Source organism: Schistocerca americana, chromosome 11 (genome assembly GCF_021461395.2).
Source record: "Schistocerca americana isolate TAMUIC-IGC-003095 chromosome 11, iqSchAmer2.1, whole genome shotgun sequence".
In the NCBI taxonomy this organism is placed as follows: Eukaryota; Metazoa; Arthropoda; class Insecta; order Orthoptera; family Acrididae; genus Schistocerca; species Schistocerca americana.
Window position 1 is genome coordinate 185,016,536 of NC_060129.1, and position 20,054 is coordinate 185,036,589.

The window sequence follows — 20,054 nt, forward strand, 5'->3', positions numbered from 1 at the left end:
TTGACAAGGTACAAGAAAATTCTGTTTCAATTAGTGAATACTTCACTTGAAAACTGACACTCTGTGTGTACAGACAGCGAAAAGCAATTTTTTCTTGTTAAAAACAGTATTATGAAAAGGCCAGATTGCTACTCACTGCAACCTAACCTTTTTCTTGTTACTTTCAAAGAAATTAATCTGACAGAAGCAAATAAAAAACCAACTGTTGCTGTAACTTCAACAAAATGTGTGTGAGTAAGAAAGAAAAAAGAATTGTGTTTGCTTAAGGTGGAACCTATCCAAAAAAAAATTCATTGGTATTTTTCATTCTTTCACGTCTTGTTCCGTAAATGTCATCACTAAGAAAAATCTTTCAAGAATGCGGAATGAGTCAGGTTATACATCAATAGGCAGAGAAAGCTGTTACTGGCATTGAGTCGCAGAGAAGCACAATGAGAAAAATACTCGAAATATTTAAGCTTCCAGGGAAAATTTCACTAGGATATAACTTTGACTGCATTTGACTATAATAACAAACTGCTAGGGTGTGTGTGTGGTTGAGGAGGCAGTATGGGGTGGGAACGGTGAGATGATGGTGGTGGTGGTGGTTAGTGTTTAACGTCCCGTCGACAACGAGGTCATTAGAGACGGAGCGCAAGCTCGGGTTAGGGAAGGATTGGGAAGGAAATCGGCCGTGCCCTTTCAAAGGAACCATCCCGGCATTTGCCTGAAACGATTTAGGGAAATCACGGAAAACCTAAATCAGGATGGCTGGAGACGGGATTGAACCGTCGTCCTCCCGAATGCGAGTCCAGTGTGCTAACCACTGCGCCACCTCGCTCGGTGGAATGGTGAGAGATAATAGGGTAGGGCTGGGGGAAGATGCTAGTGCCATCTGTGGGAAAGTGCAGAGGTGAGCTGGGGACACTATAGAGCTGCTGGGTGCAGTGTTGGGTGGCTGTGTGGGGGTGGGGGAGGGAGGAAGTAAAGAGGGAAGGTCTTACAGGTGCATCAGCAGGATGTAAGGTGTGTGTGTGTGTATACTGTAGTCAGAGCACTGAAAGGGATATGCAAATGAAGGACAGGGGCTAGTAATTATGGGAAATACTTCAGAATACAGGATGTCCACAAAAGAATATCCCAGTTACAAATGACAATAGTATCACCTGTAAGCATTGTAAACTGTTGATTCAAGGTCACAGTTAAGGAGTAACTCAAACAGTTATAAATAAGTGCTTCTATGAATACTGATTTTCATTTTCCCACTTGCAGAACCACACTAACAAAATGGAGATTGCCAAGCATAACACATTTTGTGTTCTGCAGTTTGCTAAGAGGCAATCTGTAATTTCAGTTCAATGTGCATTTTGTTTAAAGTTTAAATTGTGACCCCACCAGGTAAAAACATTTGTCAGTCGTACAGTCAATTCCAAATGACCGAATGCGTGTAACCGGAAAAGCACAGGACAACTGAAAGTGTCTGAAGAGGACATTGATCGTGTCAGAGCATCTTACTGAAAACTACTCTTGAAATTCAGTTGCCAAAGATGACAGTGTGGACAGTTTTAAGAAAATGTTTTCACATGCATCCATACTGGTTACCACTGGTATACACTTTGAAGCCAGATGACTGTGTTGTATATTAAGTGACAAGCTGCGGCGGGAAGATGACACTCTTGATAATGTGGTGCTCAGTGCTGAGGCAACTTATCTAAGTGGAAAGGGGAACACCCACAATGTTCATATCTGGAGAACAGATTATCATCTGCAACTTCTGAAGCTACATTAATAGTGGTGGCTTATCAGGCTATGTTGCAACAATGGCTCTCTCCCCTATTAGAAGGTGAACATGAGAACTTTATTTAGCACCAAGATGGAGCTCCTCCCCATTGACATCTCTCTCTATGAGAGTGGTTGAATATCGAAGTCAGTGACCACTGCACTGGTTGTAATGGTAAGTACGACACAGAGCCCCTTTCTGCTGGGCTCTGCGTTCACCTGACTACACACCATGCGATTCTTTTCCTCTTCGAGGCTTCACAAAAGAATGTCTATGGTCCACCACTACTTAATGATTTGCCAGAGTTGAGATATAGAACTGAAGAAGCTATTGCTGTCATTACTCCGGACTTGTTAACCAATGCTAGGGAAGAATTGCATTTCAGGTTGAATGTGTGCTGTACAATTAGAAGAGCTCAATTATCAGTCTCATGTACAATTTGTTGTAAATAGTCTAAATGTGACTGTTATAAGAGACATTATTTTATGGACACACTGTACTTCAAATGTATGTGTGATAGGAGACAGCTACATTCAAAGATCACTGCTCCTATACCGCTTATCTGTGTTCTTAACTAATACTTCAGACAAAGCATTTTAATTTTACATAGACCACTATTAGCTGTCTGTGTAATGGCAAAATCTGCCCAATAGAAATATTAAGAGTTAGGCAGAACTTCCATTCAGGTATACTGTAGGAGTGGCTAATGATTATTCTGTTTTTGTGTTTAAATATAAGCGGATATTTCAGTTTCCTGTCATATGTTGACTGGCAACCTGTTATAGACTTTAGTACCACAATATAAAACTCCATTCCGAACCCTAGAGGGAGATGCTGGTTTATATGGATATTATTTCTATTTCTGGTATTGGGGTTGTGAACCACTGAGTGAAGCAACCTTCAACTGATGTGGGAAGGTTAAGCGGCCTGACATTTGCGTCTGAGGTTCACAAACCCCCACATTTTTGGGAACATTTCAGGGGCAGTGAAAAAGTCAGTGTATGATGCATGTTGATGAAAGACAGCATAGTTGGACAATTTTTCTTCACCTAGCAGACAGTAACAGAACGCAATTTGGGCAATTTTCTGTCTGTCCCTCTACTTCTTCCCCTTCAGCCAAAAGCTATCTTCCAGCAGAATGTTGAACCACTGAACTGGAGTTTTCAAGTCTGTGACATTCTGGACCGAATAGATCCACAGTGATGGGTAGGACATGATGGCCACCGCTATCTCAGAACGTAATCCCTCTGGATTTCCTCCTGTTTGGATATGTGAATGACATTGTGTGTGCCTCATCTGTACACTACATTGGAAATATCCACAGAAGAGCTGTGGATACAATAGTCTGTCACCCCAGAATATTTGTGTATATACAGGTTGACACACAGCATTGTCTAGACATGTTATGGGTTACAAAAAGAGCCCATGTAGAAGTGTATCATTTTTTTGTACAAAAATTTTTTTGACTTACTATACACAATACAAAACAAACTGCAGGTATCTATGTCTCACATTTTTTCATTTGTAAATCATGAAGGTCACATGGGGACACCCTGCTCTATTGAATAAACTTGTGTACACAAGCCCTTCACTGACGGTTCTACCCACTCCAGAACAAAAGATGATACACAGCTGTCAAAGGATGTATAAGTAAATAAAGAAGTAACTGAATTTTGCACATGTACATAACTTACTACAGCGAAAATATCGGACATCGTGTTGAACCATCACTGCCACTGTATCATAATAGGGCTGTAAAGAAATAGTAAATGCAGTGCGTATAGGAGAAATAAGTCACAAAAATATAAAAGCAAATACAACAGTCAGCTCTTCTGGCCAATAAGGAGGATTCTCTTTGTCTGTCCTGACTCTGACTTTGAACACAATGGGGATGGGAAAATAAATGCAGGGACCACAGCTGAAAAAGAAATGCGGTCAAGCATTGACAGCGAATAAGCAACAAGAACACCAAAGAGAACAGGATTTAATATTATCAGTCACCATTGAGTGTTATACAGAAAGTTAAAAACATTTGCACATAGATACTAAAGAGATTGTTTGTGCTGGCTGGTCACTAATTTTGTGTGTTCATTAGGGTGAACAAGTTTGCTCAACACAGTTCATACTATTCATAAAGTTCTAAAGAATTACCACCTTGCTGACTGAAATGCGAGTTATTTTTCAGTTTTTGTACACAAAAATTGTTGGATCCTGAGAAATAACAGTAGCTAGATGGAACAATGGACAGAACTACAGTTCTAAATCATAATTTATTGAAGAACTACAGAACACTTTTGTTTTTGGAGACTGAACAACATCTACATAGGTGTCCGCAAGTGCCAACAATGTAATACCCAGTTAGTGCTCTCTTTTCACAAGATCCAGAAGGCAGCAGATATGAGAGGTCCAAAGATATTGGAGGCCTTTTTTCCCCCTTCTGAAGTGACTCACATTTGATTCCAAATCAACATACATTAAACATTTTACGTGCTTACCGAAAATCAGAACAGGAAGTCTTCATGGCAAATAGAACTGTGTATGTTTGTCTTAGATGACGCAAAAATCACAAGTGAAGGTAGTATCTGACATGATTTCAAAGTAGTGGAAAGATGGGCAACTTGCTTTAAACGTTCAGAATGGCAAAACTGTGCAGTCCATAAAACACTAAAATAGGATTTGGCCAACTTCTACAAATATCTGGATGTAACAGTTTGTAGCGATACAAAACGGAATGATCACATTGGCTTTGCCATGGATAAAGCAGGTAGCACATCAGTTCACTGGTAGAACACTAGGGAAATGAAACCAGTCTACAACGAAGTCTGCTTAGAAAACACTCGTGTGACCTGCCCTATAACATTATTGAAATGTGTGAGACCCATAACAAAGAATATTGAACATACACACAGAAGGGCAGCTTCATTGGTCACAGGCTCGTTGGAGCACTGGGAGAGAACTACACAGATGCTAAAAAAACTGAACTGGCAGATACTTCAAGTCGGACATAATCTATCCCAAGAAAGCCTACTTACAAAGTTTTATGAGCCAGTTTTAAATTATGATTCTAGGAATATAGTACACACCCCTACAAATTGCAGTAATAGGGATCGTGGGGCTGAGATTACATTAATTACAGCACGCACAGAAGAGTTTAAGCAATCATTCTTTCTCTGTTCCATACATGAAAGAAATGGGAAGAAATTCTAACAACTGGTGCAATGAGAAATTCCCTCAGTAATGCATTTCACAGCACGTACATATTCAGGTTTTCAAGGTGCAAAGACTGTTCCATAAAATTTCGGGCATGCAGCAGCATAAATTCAGATTATTCTTCTAATATGTCAGCTGGATACTGTCCAGCAATCTTCATAGTGAGCCAAGGTGACTGATGCTCCAGAACTTGCTCCATCCTTTTAAACCAGAGGACCGAATCACTGCATAAGCTGAATTTATGTGGCTGCATGCCCGAAACTTTATGGAACATTTCACAGCAGTTTGCAGAGTGTGGGTGTAGATTCAGTGTACTATACTTTAAGGTAGTCGTCATCACTGGAAACTTGTCACAAAACGCTTTGAAATTTGCAGACAATAGTACACACCCCTACAAATTGCAGTAATAGGGATCGTGGGGCTGAGATTACATTAATTACAGCACGCACAGAAGAGTTTAAGCAATCATTCTTTCTCTGTTCCATACATGAAAGAAATGGGAAGAAATTCTAACAACTGGTGCAATGAGAAATTCCCTCAGTAATTCCCTGGTGAAAAGATTTCCAACTGACCATAAACAAAAACTTACGTATCAAATTCAGAATTTTAAAAATCACTGGGGAGGGGGGGGGGGGGGGGGGGTACAAGGGAAGTGGCAACCAAATGACTGTTGAAGTTGGGATGCAAAATCTGCAAGACTAGAGACATACCATCAGACTTTCAGAAAAATATCATTTGCACCATGGGTGTCCACAGAATTTTTTACAGGGGGAACTAGACTCTCAACACTGTCATTTTTTTTATATAAATGAGATGTTTAGTTTTGAGACATGTCACGCCATAAGAATTAAATTTTATAGGTGACACTGAAAACTCATTGTATCCCAGAGAATTCATGGTGGTCCATTCAATATATAAATAAAACTTCTGTACTCCAGATTTCAGAGTAAAAAAGGGGGGGAGAGATGCAAGTGCACAAGCTCATGCATAGAAAATGCTGACAAGAATTACGTACAAAGGAATGGAAAAGTAAACTGAGAATCTGTTAGATGACGATCAGTATGACTTTAGGAAAGGTAAAAAGTACCATAGATGCAGTTCTGACATGGTCGATAATGGGAGCAAGGCTTAAGAAAAATCAAGACACAATCGTAGGATTTTTTCAGCCTATAAAAAGTGATTGATAATATAATATGCTACAAGATGTTTGAAATTCTTCAGAAAAATAGGTATAAGCAATAGAGAAAGATGGGTAATACACAATTTGTGCAAGAACCAAGACGGAACAGTATGCGCAGAAGACCTAGAACGAAGTATTCAGACAAAAGAGGGTGTAAGACAAGAATGCAGTCTTTCAACCCTGCTCCTTGATCTATACATCGAGGAAGCAATGACGGAAATAAAAGAAAGGTTTAAGAGTGGATTAAAATTCAAAGCAAAAGGATATCACTGGTCTGGAGTACGTTCAATGGTACAGCAGCGAACCATGGACAGTTTGGGAAAATGGAAAAGAAGATAACTGAAGCATTAGAAATGTGGAGCTATATAAGGATGTTGAAAATCTGATGGACTACATGTTGAGTAGAATGTGAGGAAAGCTTTGACAAGAAGTAGTGACAGGATGACAGGACATGTGTTAACGTCTCAGGGAATAACTTAGGTGGTACTAGAGGGAGCTGTACAGAGTAAACACTGCAGGAGAACACAGAGACTGGAATAAGTCCTACAAATAAATGAAAATGTTGAGTTTAATTGGCTCTCTGAGATGAAGAGTTGGTACGATTACTGAATCACAATATTTGGTCTACGAGTATGATTAATTGTAATTTTGTGTATAATCTGACTTATGTACAAGAATTTATATCTGATCTCATGGCCAGTAGATATTCGACAACTTGTTACATGTAATACATGGGTAATGTTATGTTGCATTGCACTGCCATGATGTAATTTTTGGAAAGTCTTGCTATACGAGTAGGTGCATCTGAAGATTAGGCTGGTAATCCTGATATCGATTATGCAATAAAGACATTAAGAAACCATCCTCGCAGGCTAATTTACTAATTACTTAATTCCAAAAAACATAAGATTTCAGAATGAGATTTTCACTCTGTAGCGGAGTGTGCGCTGATATGAAACTTCCTGGCAGATTAAAACTGTGTGCCGGACCGAGACTCGAACTCGGGACCTTTGCCTTTTGTGGGCAAATGTCCCGAGTTCGAGTGTCGGTCCGGCACACAGTTTTAATCTGCCAGGAAGTTTCAACATAAGATTTGTTGGTGACGTGGTAATTCTGTCAGAGAATGTGCTGGACTCAGAAGACTAGTTCAGTGGAACAGACAGTGTCTTGAAAAAAGATTATATAAGGGGCATTCAAAAAGAAACTTGTTGGAGGCATAGTTACAGAAACCATTACCTGTATGTTAGAAGTATTGGCCCCGGCTGTTGAGACGCTTGTCCCACTGTGACAAGGCAGTGAATGGCTGTCTCATAAAATTTCCAGGGCTGCAATGTTAACCAGTTCCGCACGTACAGCTGGACGTCATTACAAGGTGAATCGTTTGCCCCCTCAGAGTCTTTTTAAGGAGACCAAAAATGGAAAAATCACAGAGAGGTCCGGACTGTATGGAGAGTGGCAGAGAACCTCCCATTTGAATACCTGCAGGAGTGCCATGACTGTGGGCCGTATGAGACTTTTTTACATTGTCGTAGAGCAGAACGACCCCACGGGTGAGATAGCCTGGTTGTTTTGATTTTATCATTTGGCAAATGGTGGTCAAGATTTGCGAGTAACACTGGCCATTCACTGTTGTCCCATGCTGCTGGAAATGAATCAGAAGAGGGACATCTTGGTCAAAGAAGAACGTCAGCTCTGAGGGGCAAACGATTCACCTCGGACGATGACGTCCAGCTGTACTTGCGGAACTGGTTAACATCGCAGCCCTGGGAATTTTATGAGACAGCCATTCACTGCCTTGTCACAGTGGGACAAGTGTCTCAACAGCCAGGGTCAATACTTCCAACATACAAGTACTAGTTTCTGTAATTATGCCTCTGGCTGATTTCTTTTTGAACGCCCCTTATACGATGAACAACAACAAAAGTAAAACCAGAATAATGGAATTTGATTGAATCAAACCGTGTGATACTGAGGGAATTAGATTAGCAAAAAAGACAGTAGTAGTCAAAGAGTTTTGTTATTTGGAAAGTGAAATAAATGAAGATGGCCAAAGTAGAGAGGATATAAAATGCAGACCAGCAATAGGAGGAAATTGAATATTTCTCGGGTATTCACCCAGGTGCTGTTGTTCAAAGGCGCAATATTTTTGCAAAATGACTTGTTGCCATCTTCTGGCATTCCAGGAGTCTGATTGATCTCAGATGGGTACCAATCCTATACAATCTTTCACCCCCCCCCCCCCCCCCTCCCTCGCACAGCATCTGCCCAGTTCGCAGCCAGAGGTGTCACGGTTCCCCCACCAGTCGGCACTGTGCTTCCCCACAGACCAACACACGAGGCATTGAGACGTTAGAGAGAGAGAGAGAGAGAGAGAGAGAGAGAGAGAGAGAGAGAGAGAGAGAGAGAGAGAGAGAGAGAGAGATGAGATGGGAGGGGGTGTAGATATTGTAGACGGGGAGACCAATAAATGAATACAGTATGCAGTTTCTAGTGGATGTAGGCTTTAGTAGTTATGCAGAGATGAAGAGGATTGCACAGGATAGAGCAGCATGAAGAGCTGCATTAAATGAGGCATTGGACTAATGATAACAATAACAACAACAATATGTTCAAATACAACTCAAGATATACATACACCTTCCTCCGCTGCACATCTCACTTAATGGCGGCAAGAATAGAAACACACATGTTTAGGCATATACAGATTGGTACCAGGAACATTTTTTCCTGCAAGCCATCCATAAACGGAAGAGGAATAAGACGGCAGTGCATAACTTCAGTACAGGGTGAGTGTAATATACGGCAAAGGTCTTCAGTGGGGGCTTCAGAAAGTAATTTACACGTGTCACCCCACACTAGAACCATTGTGCAACAAATGTGGCGCATTGCCAGAAGAAAGTATGTGTCTCTTGGTTCCTGCAGAGTTCCACTGCAGTTCAAATAAGAGGTGGATCATAATGTGCGAGCAAAATAGCACGGCAGCTGGAAACACTCAAAAGTTTAAGTATGTGGGACATATCACCCTTATGAGTGAAATGTGTAAAGTGTGCACTGATCCACTCTTGAAATTCTGGCAGTATATGGACTAAATGCACTGTCACATCGAGCCACAGTGAAATGGTGCCAACAATTTGACCAAGGCCACCAAGATGTGGATGGCAGGAAATCCAGATCTTGTACCGTGCAGTTCCCATTATTTCGGCAAGCTGAAAGAACATCTTCAGAGGGGGCAGGAGAGGGAGTGTAAGAGATTTTCCAAAAATGTGGAAGTTCCTGTAGTAGTTCTCAGATGGCTTGGTGACTAATGAGCTGATTTCTATCAGTGAGGAACTGAATGATTGGTAGCACCTTCCAACAACTGTTTACAGAGGCACTATGTTGACAAATAGTGTCATGTACCTGTGTCACTTTGAAGTGTAGTGCAGTACTCAATAAAAGCAACGTGGCCTGCCATAGTAATGTGATACTTTTTGAGGTACCCTTGTAAATGTGAGTAGTATTAAGGAGTAGTGGTTAATGGTTACGAATCCAAAACACATAATGTTGACCCTAGGAGATGGGATGTCTTTCAATCGTGTGCAGACACACTGAAACCAAACTGCATTTTTCAGGGTACTTCCAAAGGTGAATATGTACTTTACATACAGATGGTATACGGGTGATAGCTTCAGGATGATGTCTGTGTTGAACCTGCAGATATGACGAAGATTCATTAAATGTCTTGTGGTAATCTGACTAGCCTATGCCACAATTTTGTTGTTTATTGTTTCAGAGAGAATCTTATTTGGCATAATTAGGTACACGGCTCCTCCTTCCAGACCTTCCCAACAAAGAAAAATCTGTGCAATCAAATCATTCAAATCTACATCAGCAGCTAACTATGCTACTATTAGACTGTGGCATACATCCTCAGCTCGCTCACTGGGTGCAACAAGTGGTTGTATATCATTAATATTCAGTTGCTCAATAATCCTATATAGCTGCTTTACTGATCATATTTAGGCCTAATTCATATAACTGACTTCGAAAACATAATTCACCTGGGAGTCCAAATCTGTCAAAACATTGAAGTACATAAAGTGATCCCAAAATATAACAACATCAGAAACCAGTCGTGCAACAATATGCATAAAACATCCCAGTTCTTGCATGTCAAACATAGAGCAACATTTTGGATCACTTTACTCAATGCCTCATTCAAGCTAGACTACAATAAACGCACCTGAATATTAAATTGTATAATTTCAAAATCAACCATGTATTAAGTACCACCAATGAAACAACTGAATGGATTATCCAACACAGTATCTGTATTGATAAATGACACATGGTTTAAAGTGAAAATGCGTGGTACCGAACCCCCCTCCCCTCGATATCTTGTTTGTAGTGACTGACAGATGCATTATGCGGGCCAAGTTCTAGCTTCGGTTGGAAGGTGACAATATGATTGAGACTTGGCGAAGCCTACTGATGCGAAACCCAAATAAAAGTTGTGCCAACTGACTGGTACCGAATCAAAAACAGCAGGCATAGACAAAAATAGAAAACACACAAAAATTGCGTAAGTAAAAGGACTGAAAGAACAGACTGAAAACTAGCTTTTTTTTTTTTTTTTTTTTTTTTTTAAAAAAAGAAGTCCCTTCACTGTATTATCCTCTGCATTATCTCCCTTTGTTACCCTCTGCACAATTGGTATTATTTTACAGTGTGCCGTAATAATTATACAGCGGGCAAGAGTGTTTTAAGTTTGCACAGACTGTCACATCAGTGCTTAAATACGATTGCATATTACAGGATGCCACTAGGCTCAAACTCTTACTTTCACACTGACAACTTACGCCTTTAAGGATGCGTAACTTGTATGCTCAGTTTTAATTGTCCTCACAATAAATAACATTCTAAACTAGAGTCTGCCGATGCACATACAAAAAAGGCGATTTCCTTCACTATGGCCTGTTAACGACTTCTGATTCTGGAAGTCCGGGACAACTACCATTTATGCGACACAGTATGGCGGCAGTTAGGGGGGGGGGGGAGGTAGTTTTGTGTGGTTGCTTAAGATGATACCGGTACAGGTCAGCCTGAACTACCACCACATTTACGACACCTGCAAACTTCAAAAAATATTGCGCTGTAGTTGTTATCGAACGATTTCTGTACTCCACATTGCTTTGTGCTGTACGTTGCTCGTTTTATTTTGCAATGAATGAAGAGAGTAATTCTGGTCCATGTCGGGGTTTCAGTACATCCCACACAATGCAAAAAGGGATTGGTGGTTCTGCTTTCGCAGCAGCGTAGGACAAAGAGGTACGGTGCCAGCCCTGCGTATGAGTGGTGAGGGTTGTCTCCCTTCCTCCCCGACCTACCGTGTGGAAACTACATATTCTTCCCTGAGCCAGTTAGACAGACTATAGCTCGGTTTCAATTAATTGAGAAGTTGATAACTGAATGAATAAATAAAAAACTGATTGTTAAAAATGTATCCTGAATACATGTGCAGATATAGTGCCTCCACGAAGAATAAAAAAATTGTCCTTTGTACAACCGACCGAGTGCTCCCACAAAGAATAAAAAATTGTCTTTTCCACAACTGACCGTAAACCTACTCCAGTGTCTCATGGGCAATAAGTAACTTAAAATAATAGTCTGTGTATAACTAAAGAATACTTTTATATTTGGAAACTAATGCCAACAACGAAGCATGCTTTGTTCAAACGAGCCAATCCTGCTGGTCAGAACCAGCGGGAACTACGAGTAAACGACATACGTCAGTCGTCTGTTGTGCGAATAAGTTAAACAGCGAAGTAATAACATGTAATTCAGCTCCCGAGTGGGTTAAAACTGATACATGCGTATCTGAAAAGATGAGAAACGTGGCTGTGGCCTAAAATACGATTCTGTCAGACATTAGTAGCATGATAAATTTTAATTTTTAACAATAGAGATTAATATCATGATAAATCTTAATTTTTAACAATGTGTGTTCAAATAAACATCGTAGTATTTAATTCGAAGTAATTAACAGCATTTTTCATTAAAATGATTAACGTAAGTTTTTTGGTTACCAGTATTACACTGTGCATGTCATCCCTTATTAAAATAACAGCTGCTCGACGTAAAAATTTGGTTTTATCATTGCTGTCTCGTAATGCTGTGCTTTACAAGTTGGCAACCCTACTGTCGACCGGCAGATGAAAAAGACGGGAATCATGTTACACGGACAGCTAATGTCTTGGTAAAAGTCAAACGTTGTCGAATTAGCTGTTTTCTACCCACAGGTTTGTTAAACAAGCGCGCTCCGACATATTAACCACGTCTGTCAAATTTAACCTTACTTTGAAACAGTTGTCACAGTGTGTCTGTGTTGCGAAGTATTTTCAAACTGGTGGAGATAGCTACCAATGTAAAACATTTCTTGCACTGATTTGAGAATTGTGTATTTCTTCTTACGTCTTTTTGCTCAATATGTTTGCTGGGAAAGAGGAAACACCTAAATTTTGATAAGTGGCAACATGGTCGCGGATTGCAACAGTGATCCATGATGTGTAGAATTTCTTTTATTTCCGCCAATAACAACAAATCTGACCTGTTTCGGTAAACAACCACTATCTTCACGTCTGCAGCAAAATATGGGAGATGAAATACAACTAGCGGCCAGATTAAGTCTCACAACAAAAAAAGTGTCATAGCGAAAAATGATTACTTTCAAGAACGTAAAAACATCCGCTTAAAATATGACGAGGCATACCTGTTTAATAACTTGTTCTAATAGAATAAAGCCATAATGGCATCGTTACAAAATCAGCTTATCATCGTCGCACATCTTTCAAATATGGTGTAAGGTAGGTCACACTGCTAGTGGAATTGTACTATCTGCCGCTACTGTTCATAAACTGCAGTACAGTATCCATAACGCGTTTGTGCCGTACGCTCGATAGATGTCGCTACTGCACATCTAAACTTATTCGTCAATTATAAAATTGTATAGTACGCATAAATGAAGAGTACGGTGCGTTAAGTTCATAGTGAACTTGCCAACGAATAAGTTACTACAGTGATAAAGTGTAATATTTAAAAAACACGGATAAAGTTAAATTTAGAATTGTTAAAAGCGAATGGTCAAGTGACTGAATTATTCTGAGAGGCTCTTGAAGTCATTTTAGATAAAAATAATAACGTAACGAGAACAAGCTCCTGGAGCTAATAAAATAACAAAGTTGACAGAATAACCAGGGAAAGAAACGGAAAAAGATGAAAACAAAAGACTACAGAAAATGATTAGCGTCGTCTGTTGGCGTAGCCTCCAGAATGCAGCAAAGGCGAGAAGTCGGAAAAACTTTACCGCCAGAGGGCTTCAAGCACCCTGCAACATGCTGTTCGAAAAATAATAAAACATTTTAACAGTCACGAAGATTATCTTGTTAATGATATTTACCACATAAACAAGGGGGAATCTAACACGAGTGCGAAACGAAAAATATAAGAAAATGGAGCAAAAAGTGACGCACTCAATACTGTGTAATGACAGGGCAAGATGCACACAAGACAGGCGTTCAATCAACATTGTCAAATTAAGCAAAGTGGGCATGAATACGAAATCGCGTAGCCCAAAAACCACTTCTGCCATCTCCTGCCTTTTGGCTCTAAAAATTTCAAGCTCTTGCAATACATCGAGAGCAAGTCCTTTTTAAGGTCTTGTAGAACAATCCGCCCCCCCCCCCCCCCCCCCCAGTACTCCCTACGGAATGATCAGTTTCTGCCAAGTACAGCCCAAAGGTATTTTTGCTACTTACCTGTAAATGCCCCTTACGCCCTATATTGAAAGTAACTGGTCGATATGGCATATTTTATTGTTCTATGACGTAATCTGTTCAGTTGTACTTCATTTCCCATGTTTTGCTGCAGATACATAGATGGTCATTGCTGACCGAAGCCGGTAGTGTACAGACTAAAAAAATTTGGTGATCATCAGCGAAATAAAAGAAATTCAACCAAACATATCGATAATTGCCAGTGATCTTTTGTTCTTCAATTGTAGTTTCTACAACTGTGGAAGCTAACCATACAGGGACATAAGTTGTAATAAAATCTCTTTCTCGTTATGGAAGCATGGCAAAACAACACATGCAATATCTTCCATCTTGTCAAATCTGACGTCAATCAAAATTTCTTATAACATGATATATGTTTGACAAATGCACCACACGAAACTACACACTGCCAAATAATTTGACAAACTGCTTGACTGTCTGCCCTACTCGATGAAACTTATTAAAATTTTTCACGTTTGTTTCACTAACACCAAGATCATATTCAAAAGTACAGCTTGAAAAGTCAATACAAATGCAACGAAAACCATCACAGCTACAATTATCAATGCATATATTGAGAACGCAGAAATCCCATCAAACTTTTACACAGAACAGACAGGAAGTCTCAATATCACCTCAATGAGTGAGCTCAAAGACTTCTTGAGTAATAGAACCCAGTATACTGTCCTCTACAGTGAGTGTTCATCAGAGAATCATGAGTGTCCCGGGAAGTGTGACAGGGCTGCTGCTGTTGTCTATGTACACAATGAACTGGCTGCCAGGTTGGGCAGCAGTCTGCAGTTGTTTCTGATGAAGCTGTGGCGTACGGTAATGTGTCGAAGTTGAAAGACTGTAGGAAGATACAAGACGACTTCGACAAAATTTCTAGTTGGTGTGATGAATAACGGCTAGCTCTAAAGGTAGAAAAATTCAGATTAATGTGGATGAGTAGGGAGCGCACAACTTTAATGTTCAGATACAGTGTTACTAGTGTCCTGCTTGACATAAGCAAGTCGTTTAAATATCTAGTTGCAACATTGCAAAGCGATATGAACTGGAACAAATATGTGAGAACTGTGGTAGGGGAGGTGAATGGTCGACTTCGGTTTAGTGGGAGAATTTTAGAAACGAGTGGTTCACCTCTAAAGGAGACCGCATATAGAACGCTGGTGTGACCTATTCCTGAGCACTGCTAGAGTGTTTGGGATTAGTACCTGGTCGGATTGCAGGAAGACATTTAACCAATTCAGAGGCAGGCTGGTAAATTTGTTACCGGTATGTTTGAACAACACATACGTGTTACGGAGATCCTTTGGGAACTCAAATGGGGGGGAGAAAGCAACATTCTTTTCGAGAAACATTATTGACAAAATTTAGAGAACCGGCATTTGAAGCTGACTACCAAATGATTACACTGTCGCAAACATACACTGCATGTAAGGACCATGAAGATAACATTCAAGAAACTGGGGCCCATAAGGAGGGGTATAGACAGCTGTTTTTCCCTCGCTCTATCTGCGAGTGGAACAGCAAAGGAAATGACTAGTAGTGGCACAGGGTATCCTCCACCATGCACCCTACGGTGGCTTGTGGAGTATCTATGTAGATGCAGAGGTAGAGTGGGTAAACAATTTGCACACATTCAATTAAATCTAATTAAAATTAACTCTGACAAATATCACACTACAACTATTTTTCCTTTTATTTTTCATAGCTTGCTTCTCTCTTTGAGCCCAAGTCACAGATCGTATTCAGAGCGTAACCTGTAGCAGTAAAATGTAAAACAAATTATATACAGTTGGGCACATTTAATGTTGAACTGCAGGAAATTTTCAGTGCGACAAACTGGAAATAATAACAATAAAATAAATGTGGTGACCCTGATGAAACTAATTTCCATAAAACTGCACTATCCACTATTCATCTACAGGTGAGTACAAAAACTGAAATTCACAATACCGATGTTCCACAATAATATATATTTTAGAGTTCATTGCAAACCGCTTTTTGGCTTTCTAGGCCATTCTCAAACCGTGTAAGATCGAACAGACAATCCACACAACAACAAGAAGATTTTGTTGCTATAAAAACAATTTTTTTTAGGTATGTGACCTTTTATGACTATATATCTATACAACAGATCCAAGCATAATGACGTGAGCAAATAAACCTCAAGATAAAAGTATAATATAGAGACCAAAACATGACTACTGATACAGATTATTACGTTATATGGTCAAAATAACTGGTGAGTGTGATGAACTGGCAAATGAAGATAAAAAGGTGGGGGGGGGGGGGGGGGGGCAGCAGATGGGTGGCAGGAGTTAATGGAATGTGGGTGAAGAGCAGATACGCACATTACCCAACAAAAGAAAGAGGTGTCAAAAGGACATTGTTGGATGTCAACATAACTTCATACAAATACACCACACCATTCATGGGTATGTAAACTCTTTTTTTTTTTTTTTTTGGTCATTGTTTTCTCATTGGTTTGCCACAGCCTGCCCACGAATGCCCCTTCAGAGTCGACCTTTTCATCTCACAGTAGCATTTGCAACCTACATCCTCAATTATTTGCTGGGTGTTAATCTCTGTCTTTTTCTACAGTTTTTACCCTCCCTGATGTCTTAACAGATGTCCTACCATACCATCCATTCTACTTGTCAGTGTTTTCCATTTATTTCTTTCCTTGCCGATTTTGCAGAGAACCTCCTCATTCCTTATCTATCAGTCCACCTAATTTTAATTGTGCCCGGCCGCACCTTAACGTGTCTTCCTAATGGTAAGTAGCAATCTATCTTTTCCTACATTGTTGATATCCCTACCTGGAGTTTCCGTTGTTTGATTTCAACTGATTTTCAACATTCTTCTGTAGGACTACATCCCAAATGATTTGATTCTCTTACGTTCCGATTTTCCCGGAGTCCATGTTTTTCTAGCATACACTACTGTGCTCCAAATGTACAGTCACAAAAATTTCTTCCTCAAATTAAAGCCTACGTTTGATACTAGTACAATTCCCTTGGGCAGGAATGCCCTCCAACACAAACAACTGCATTTGGAGTGGTGTCATGACTGGGAAACATAGACTGTTGATGAATGGAGTCACATTGTGTTAGTTAATTACATGTTCCATGGATCATTTGGAGGATTCTTTTACCAAGTTTTTTTACTGGCTACCAGTTTTTAAGCAGAAATTCATCAATAGAGTGGAGCAAGTTGTCCAGGAGAAATGATTTTAATTCAGATTTAAAACTTGCTTTGCTACCTGACATTTTATCTTACTGAGCAAATGATCAAATTTTTTTCTTTTTATATATTGAGCTCCTTCCTTAGCCACTGACAACTAATGGACAATGACGTTCATTTTTCCCTCTAGTGTTTTAGGTATGGACATCACTGTTCTTCTCAACCTATAATGGATTATTTATCACGAATTTCGTTAGCAAATATATGTATTGTGACAGCAAAATTAAAATGCCAGCTCCTTAAAAGAGGTACCTACACGACATTCATGGCTGAATACCACGTAATATTCTTACTGCCCAATTTTTTTTTTTTCAGTCTTCATCTATACTGTCCAAAATACAGAGATGTGCATGGCAGAAGGTATGTGCCATTGTATCAGTTATTGGGGTTTCTTCCTGTTTCGCTCATGTACGCAGTGCAGAGAGAATGATTGTTTGAATGCCTCTGTGGGTGCAGTAATTATTCTAATCTTATCCGCACAATCCCTATGTGAGCAACATGTAGGGGGTTGCAGTATATCCCCAGAGTAATCATTTAAAGCCGGTTCTTGAAACTTTCTTAACAGACTTTCTCGGGATAGTTTATATCTGTCTTCAAGAGTCTGCCAGTTCAGTTCCTTCATATCTCTGTGACACTCTCCCACAGATTACACAAACCTGTGACCATTCATACTGCCCATTTCTGTATACATTCAGTATCCTCCGTTAGTCCTATCTTGTATGGGTCCCATACACTTGAGCAATACTCTAGAACCAGTCACACGCGTAATTTGTAAGCAATCTCCTTTGCAGACTGACTGCACTTCCCCTGTACTCTACCAGTAAACCGAAGTCTACCACCTGATTTACCCACGACTGAGCCTTTGTGATCATTCCATTTCATATCCCTACAAAGTGTTACACCCAGGTATTTGTATGAGTTGGCCGATTCCCATTCGATTCCAACAGACTCATTGATATTAAAGTCGTAGATTGCTTTATTTTTTTTGTTTTGTGAACACACAATTTTACATTTCTGAACATTTAGAGCAAGTTACCTATCTCTGCACCACATTGAAATCTGATGAAGAGCTGATCGAATATTTATACAGCTTCTCTTAGATAGTATTTCGTTATAGAGAACTGCATGATCTGTAAAAAGCCTGATTTTACTATAAATATTGTCTGCAAGATCATTAATATACAACATGATGCACTTCCTTCGGGCACACCCTAACTTACTGCTAAATCTGATGACTCTCCTTCCAAGGTAATATGTGGTGTCCTTCCTACCAAAATGTCCTCAACCCAGTCACAGATTTCACTTGATACCCCATGTTATCGTACTTTTGACGGTAAGGGCAGGTGTGGTACTAAGTCAAATCCTTTTGGGAAATCCAGAAACATTGCATCTCCATGGTTGCCTTGCTCCAAAGCTTTCAATACGTGATGTGAGGAAAGTGAGAGTTGGGTTTCCCATGATCAATGTTTTCGAAATCCATGCTGGTTGGCATTGAGGTGGTCATTCTGTTTAAGATACCTCATTATGTTTGAGCTCTGAATATGTTCTAAGATCCTGCAACAAGTTGATGTCAAGGATATTGGTTGGTAGTTTTGTGGATCATTTCTATTACCTTTCTTGTAGGTGGGTGTGACCTGTGCCTTTTTCCAAGAACTGGGCACAGTTTTTTATTCGAGTGATCTAAGATAGGTTATGCTTAGATGAGGGGCTAACTCAGCTTCAAATTCAGTATACAATGCGACAAGGATTCCATTGGTGCCTGGAGTTATCACAGTAAATTATTCCGTAAGACACTGGGTGAAAATATGTGAAGAGGCCGATATTTTTGTTTCCAAGATCAGCGATTACACGATGAGCAACAGTAGTGGAACTTCACTGTTTGAGCAGCTCAGTAATATGCTTCTAATTCAGGTTTTCTTCAATATGTACACCCAAAAATTTGTAGCATTCTGCTGTATTCAGGAAGAATCACTATTCTGCATTACCACAGATGACCACCTTAATTGACTATGGCAGCAAACTGTGGAGAGGATTGCAACATTTTGAAGAGGAGGAATAATTTTTACATCTACTCTGAAACATTGTTCATAGTCTGTCCCACAGTTTTCGTTACTTGTTCTGGTTCTGCATTCAATCTCATTTCAACAGCTTACTCCTTAGTTTCACTGAGACAACCTGCTTGTTAAGTCTAATTATTTTTATTTTATTTTTTCTAAAGCCTGCCACTGCAACAGTTAACACAATTAATTACTTTAGAGCATCATGAAGGAGGAAACTGTGGCTCTATCATAATATGAAGGACAGTCACAGCCAAGTGATAGAATTTCACCATGGAATATACCGGAATGTGCTGAAGAGTGGATGTTTGGGATGTACTGTCTAGTGAGGACAGAATACCGATTGAGAGAAAATGGAAGAAATTAGGACTAATGGAGGAGCAGCGGAAACAATTTTAGCAATCAACTTAACATCAAAATTGGGGGACCACGAAGCAGAGCAAGTGAAGGAGTCCTGCTACCTCGGATGCAAAATAATGCATGTTAGTAGAAGTAATAATGATATAAGAAACTGATGAACACAGGTAGAGAGGGCATTCTTCATTAAAAAGAAGTCTAATATAATAAAATACTGACCTTAATTTGAAGAAGAAATTTCTATGAATATACACTGCAACACAACATTGTGTGGAAGTGAATTATAGACTGTGGAGGAAAACCAAAAAAAAAAGAAAGAGTTTAAGAAGTGGTGTTCTAGAAGAACGCTGAAAATTGGTGGACCGATAATACAAGACCAGTAAACCACTGATTCTCCAAAGCATTGAACTCTCATGTTTAAAACAAACAGT

General features: G+C 39.7%; 1 protein-coding gene across 4 annotated transcripts in view; it reads right to left on the reverse strand.

The window, feature by feature from the left end:
• LOC124553647 (serine/arginine repetitive matrix protein 2-like) overlaps positions 1 to 20,054 on the reverse strand; it is a 330,049-nt gene that overhangs the window by 190,619 nt on the left and 119,376 nt on the right. The window contains exon 1 of one of the 4 annotated variants that reach the window (XM_047127523.1): positions 12,898 to 13,055. The exons of the other annotated variants lie outside the window; for them this stretch is intronic. The gene's annotated coding sequence lies outside the window, so the exon portion shown is untranslated. Of the gene's footprint in view, positions 1 to 12,897; positions 13,056 to 20,054 lie in introns of those variants that run through there. 4 annotated transcript variants of the gene reach the window in all.